At 47.4% G+C, this 5,000-nt stretch overlaps 9 non-coding genes across 9 annotated transcripts; all 9 read right to left on the bottom strand.

Moving 5' to 3' along the window:
* Positions 1 to 71: 71 nt before the first annotated feature.
* Positions 72 to 144, bottom strand: trnar-ccu (transfer RNA arginine (anticodon CCU)). Its single transcript has one exon. It is a non-coding gene; the product is annotated as a tRNA-Arg (tRNA).
* A 450-nt stretch (positions 145 to 594) lies between these two features.
* Positions 595 to 667, bottom strand: trnak-cuu (transfer RNA lysine (anticodon CUU)). Its single transcript has one exon. It is a non-coding gene; the product is annotated as a tRNA-Lys (tRNA).
* Positions 668 to 1,107: 440 nt separating this feature from the next.
* Positions 1,108 to 1,180, bottom strand: trnak-cuu (transfer RNA lysine (anticodon CUU)). The gene has a single exon. It is a non-coding gene; the product is annotated as a tRNA-Lys (tRNA).
* Positions 1,181 to 1,647: 467 nt separating this feature from the next.
* On the bottom strand, positions 1,648 to 1,720 carry trnar-ccu (transfer RNA arginine (anticodon CCU)). Its single transcript has one exon. It is a non-coding gene; the product is annotated as a tRNA-Arg (tRNA).
* A 366-nt stretch (positions 1,721 to 2,086) lies between these two features.
* Positions 2,087 to 2,159, bottom strand: trnak-cuu (transfer RNA lysine (anticodon CUU)). The gene has a single exon. It is a non-coding gene; the product is annotated as a tRNA-Lys (tRNA).
* Positions 2,160 to 2,346: 187 nt separating this feature from the next.
* On the bottom strand, positions 2,347 to 2,418 carry trnam-cau (transfer RNA methionine (anticodon CAU)). The gene has a single exon. It is a non-coding gene; the product is annotated as a tRNA-Met (tRNA).
* A 598-nt stretch (positions 2,419 to 3,016) lies between these two features.
* Positions 3,017 to 3,089, bottom strand: trnak-cuu (transfer RNA lysine (anticodon CUU)). Its single transcript has one exon. It is a non-coding gene; the product is annotated as a tRNA-Lys (tRNA).
* Positions 3,090 to 3,539: 450 nt separating this feature from the next.
* trnak-cuu (transfer RNA lysine (anticodon CUU)) lies at positions 3,540 to 3,612 on the bottom strand. Its single transcript has one exon. It is a non-coding gene; the product is annotated as a tRNA-Lys (tRNA).
* Positions 3,613 to 4,788: 1,176 nt separating this feature from the next.
* On the bottom strand, positions 4,789 to 4,861 carry trnak-cuu (transfer RNA lysine (anticodon CUU)). The gene has a single exon. It is a non-coding gene; the product is annotated as a tRNA-Lys (tRNA).
* Between the last annotated feature and the right edge of the window lie 139 nt (positions 4,862 to 5,000).

The raw sequence follows: 5,000 nt of genomic DNA, 5'->3' as shown, positions 1-5,000 counted from the left end.
AGGATGGTTTCGATCCATCGACCTCTGGGTTATGGGCCCAGCACGCTTCCGCTGCGCCACTCTGCTGTATTCACCCCAGATGGGACTCGAACCCACAATCCCTGGCTTAGGAGGCCAGTGCCTTATCCATTAGGCCACTGGGGCTTGAAAACAGATGCTAACTTGCCCTTTTATATCTCAATCTTATTCAGGAGGCCTTTCCAATGCACACAAAGAGTCTTCTAGATGACTGAATATTATGAGAGGTCAAATTGGTCTCAGCTTTTCACGACCAGCTTGTTGCTTTTGACATTTTTTAGGGTCTCAGGAGTGTTTAGAAGTTAAAAGGGCATAGTAGAGGATGGTTTTGATCCATCGACCTCTGGGTTATGGGCCCAGCACGCTTCCGCTGCGCCACTCTGCTGTAGTGCACCTTGACCGGACTCGAAACCACAATCTCTGGCTTAGGAGGCCAGTGCCTCAGGAGTGTCTAGAAGTTAACTCTTTGTGTGTATTGTAAAGGTATCCTGAGTTTCAAAAAGGCTTAGCAGAGAATCGTTTCGATCCTTCAACCTCTGGGTTACACACGCTTCCGCTGCTCCACTCTGCTGTATTCACCCCAGATGGGACTCAATCCCACAATCCCTGGCTTAAGAGGCCAGTGCCTTATCCATTAGGCCACTGGGACTTGAAAACAGATGCTAACTTGCCCTTTTATATCTCAATCTTATTCAGGAGGCCTTTACAATGCACACAAAGAGTCTTCTAGATGACTGAATATTATTAGAGGTCAAATTGGCCTCAGCTTTTCACGACCAGCTTGTGGCTTTTGTTCCTTTTTAGGGACTCAAGAGTGTTTAGAAGTTAAAAGGTCATAGCAGAGGATGGTTTCGATCCATCGACCTCTGGGTTATGGGCCCAGCACGCTTCCGCTGCGCCACTCTGCTGTAGTGCACCTTGACCGGACTCGAAACCACAATCTCTTTCTTAGGAGGCCAGTGCCTCAGGGATGTATAGATGTTAACTCTTTGTGTGTATTGTAAAGGCATCCTGAGTTTCAAAAAGGATTAGCAGAGGATCGTTTCGATCCTTCAACCTCTGGGTTAAACACGCTTCCGCTGCTCCACTCACCCCAGATGGGACTCAATCCCACAATCCCTGGCTTAAGAGGCCAGTGCCTTATCCATTAGGCCACTGGGGCTTGAAAACAGATGCTAACTTGCCCTTTTACATCTCAATCTTATTCAGGAGGCCTTTACAATGCACACAAAGAGTCTTCTAGATGACTGAATATTATTAGAGGTCAAATTGGCCTCAGCTTTTCACGACCAGCTTGTGGCTTTTGTTCCTTTTTAGGGACTCAAGAGTGTTTAGAAGTTAAAAGGTCATAGCAGAGGATGGTTTCGATCCATCGACCTCTGGGTTATGGGCCCAGCACGCTTCTGCTGCGCCACTCTGCTGTAGTGCACCTTGACCGGACTCGAAACCACAATCTCTGGCTTAGGAGGCCAGTGCCTCAGGGATGTATAGATGTTAACTTTTTGTGCGTATTGTAAAGGCCTCCTGAATAAGATTGAGATGTAAAATGCCTTAGCAGAGGATGGTTTCGATCCATCGACCTCTGGGTTATGGGCCCAGCACGCTTCCGCTGCGCCACTCTGCTGTATTCACCCCAGATGGGACTCGAACCCACAATCCCTGGCTTAGGAGGCCAGTGCCTTATCCATTAGGCCACTGCGGCTTGAAAACAGATGCTAACTTGCCCTTTTATATCTCAATCTTATTCAGGAGGCCTTTACAATGCACACTTAGGGTCTCAGGAGTGTTTAGAAGTTAAAAGGGCATAGCAGAGGATGTTTTCGATCCATCGACCTCTGGGTTATGGGCCCAGCACGCTTCCGCTGCGCCACTCTGCTGTAGTGCACCTTGACCGGACTCGAAACCACAATCTCTTTCTTAGGAGGCCAGTGCCTCAGGGATGTATAGATGTTAAATCATTGTGTGTATTGTAAAGGCATCCTGAGTTTCAAAAAGGATTAGCAGATGATCGTTTCGATCCTTCAACCTCTGGGTTAAACACGCTTCCGCTGCTCCACTCTGCTGCATTCACCCCAGATGGGACTCAATCCCACAATCCCTGGCTTAAGAGGCCAGTGCCTTATCCATTAGGCCACTGGGGCTTGAAAACAGATGCTAACTTGCCCTTTTATATCTCAATCTTATTCAGGAGGCCTTTCCAATGCACACAAAGAGTCTTCTAGATGACTGAATATTATGAGAGGTCAAATTGGCCTCAGCTTTTCACGACCAGCTTGTTGCTTTTGACGTTTTTTAGGGTCTCAGGAGTGTTTAGAAGTTAAAAGGGCATAGCAGAGGATGGTTTCGATCCATCGACCTCTGGGTTATGGGCCCAGCACGCTTCCACTGCGCCACTCTGCTGTAGTGCACCTTGACCGGACTCGAAACCACAATCTCTGGCTTAGGAGGCCAGTGACTCAGGGCTGTATAGATGTTAACTTTTTGTGCGTATTGTAAAGGGCTCCTGAATAAGATTGAGATTTAAAATGCCTTAGCAGAGGATGGTTTCGATCCATCGACCTCTGGGTTATGGGCCCAGCACTCTTCCGCTGCGCCACTCTGCTGTAATCAACCTTGACCGGACTTGAAACCACAATCTCTGGCTTTGGAGGCCAGTGCCTCCAGGAGTGTCAAGAAGTTAACTCTTTTTGTATATTGTAAAGGCCTCCTGAATAAGATTGAGATTTAAAATGCCTTAGCAGAGGATGGTTTCGATCCATCGACCTCTGGGTTATGGGCCCAGCACGCTTCCGGTGCGCCACTCTGCTGTAATCAACCTTGACCGGACTTGAAACCACAATCTCTGGCTTAGGAGACCAGTGCCTCAGGAGTGTCTAGAAGTTAACTCTTTGTGTGTATTGTAAAGGCATCCTGAGTTTCAAAAAGGCTTAGCAGAGGATCGTTTCGATCCTTCAACCTCTGGGTTACACACGCTTCCACTGCTCCACTCTGCTGTATTCACCCCAGATGGGACTCAATCCCACAATCCCTGGTTTAAGAGGCCAGTGCCTTATCCATTAGGCCACTGGGGCTTGAAAACAGATGCTAACTTGCCCTTTTATATCTCAATCTTATTCAGGAGGCCTTTACAATACACACAAAGAGTCTTCTAGATGACTGAATATTATTAGAGGTCAAATTGGCCTCAGCTTTTCACGACCAGCTTGTGGCTTTTGTTCCTTTTTAGGGACTCAAGAGTGTTTAGAAGTTAAAAGGTCATAGCAGAGGATGGTTTCGATCCATCAACCTCTGGGTTATGGGCCAAGCACGCTTCCGCTGCGCCACTCTGCTGTAGTGCACCTTGACCGGACTCGAAACCACAATCTCTTTCTTAGGAGGCCAGTGCCTCAGGGATGTATAGATGTTAACTCTTTGTGTGTATTGTAAAGGCATCCTGAGTTTCAAAAAGGATTAGCAGAGGATCGTTTCGATCCTTCAACCTCTGGGTTAAACACGCTTCCGCTGCTCCACTCTGCTGCATTCACCCCAGATGGGACTCAATCCCACAATCCCTGGCTTAAGAGGCCAGTGCCTTATCCATTAGGCCACTGGGGCTTGAAAACAGATGCTAACTTGCCCTTTTACATCTCAATCTTATTCAGGAGGCCTTTACAATGCACACAAAGAGTCTTCTAGATGACTGAATATTATTAGAGGTCAAATTGGCCTCAGCTTTTCACGACCAGCTTGTGGCTTTTGTTCCTTTTTAGGGACTCAAGAGTGTTTAGAAGTTAAAAGGTCATAGCAGAGGATGGTTTCGATCCATCGACCTCTGGGTTATGGGCCCAGCACGCTTCCGCTGCGCCACTCTGCTGTAGTGCACCTTGACCGGACTCGAAACCACAATCTCTGGCTTAGGAGGCCAGTGACTCAGGGCTGTATAGATGTTAACTTTTTGTGCGTATTGTAAAGGGCTCCTGAATAAGATTGAGATTTAAAATGCCTTAGCAGAGGATGGTTTCGATCCATCGACCTCTGGGTTATGGGCCCAGCACGCTTCCGCTGCGCCACTCTGCTGTAATCAACCTTGACCGAACTTGAAACCACAATCTCTGGCTTAGGAGGCCAGTGCCTCAGGAGTGTCTAGAAGTTAACTCTTTGTGTGTATTGTAAAGGTATCCTGAGTTTCAAAAAGGCTTAGCAGAGAATCGTTTCGATCCTTCAACCTCTGGGTTACACACGCTTCCGCTGCTCCACTCTGCTGTATTCACCCCAGATGGGACTCAATCCCAAAATCCCTGGCTTAAGAGGCCAGTGCCTTATCCATTAGGCCACTGGGACTTGAAAACAGATGCTAACTTGCCCTTTTATATCTCAATCTTATTCAGGAGGCCTTTACAATGCACACAAAGAGTCTTCTAGATGACTGAATATTATTAGAGGTCAAATTGGCCTCAGCTTTTCACGACCAGCTTGTGGCTTTTGTTCCTTTTTATGGACTCAAGAGTGTTTAGAAGTTAAAAGGTCATAGCAGAGGATGGTTTCGATCCATCGACCTCTGGGTTATGGGCCCAGCACGCTTCCGCTGCGCCACTCTGCCGTAGTGCACCTTGACTGGACTCGAAACCACAATCTCTTTCTTAGGAGGCCAGTGCCTCAGGGATGTATAGATGTTAACTCTTTGTGTGTATTGTAAAGGCATCCTGAGTTTCAAAAAGGATTAGCAGAGGATCGTTTCGATCCTTCAACCTCTGGGTTAAACACGCTTCCGCTGCTCCACTCTGCTGCATTCACCCCAGATGGGACTCAATCCCACAATCCCTGGCTTAAGAGGCCAGTGCCTTATCCATTAGGCCACTGGGGCTTGAAAACAGATGCTAACTTGCCCTTTTACATCTCAATCTTATTCAGGAGGCCTTTACAATGCACACAAAGAGTCTTCTAGATGACTGAATATTATTAGAGGTCAAATTGGCCTCAGCTTTTCACGACCAGCTTGTGGC

The sequence above is a fragment of the Carassius auratus genome, unplaced genomic scaffold (assembly GCF_003368295.1).
Source record: "Carassius auratus strain Wakin unplaced genomic scaffold, ASM336829v1 scaf_tig00216385, whole genome shotgun sequence".
NCBI lineage: Eukaryota > Metazoa > Chordata > Actinopteri > Cypriniformes > Cyprinidae > Carassius > Carassius auratus.
Note: the sequence above shows the minus strand (reverse complement) of the source record. Positions and strands in the feature narration are given on the sequence as shown.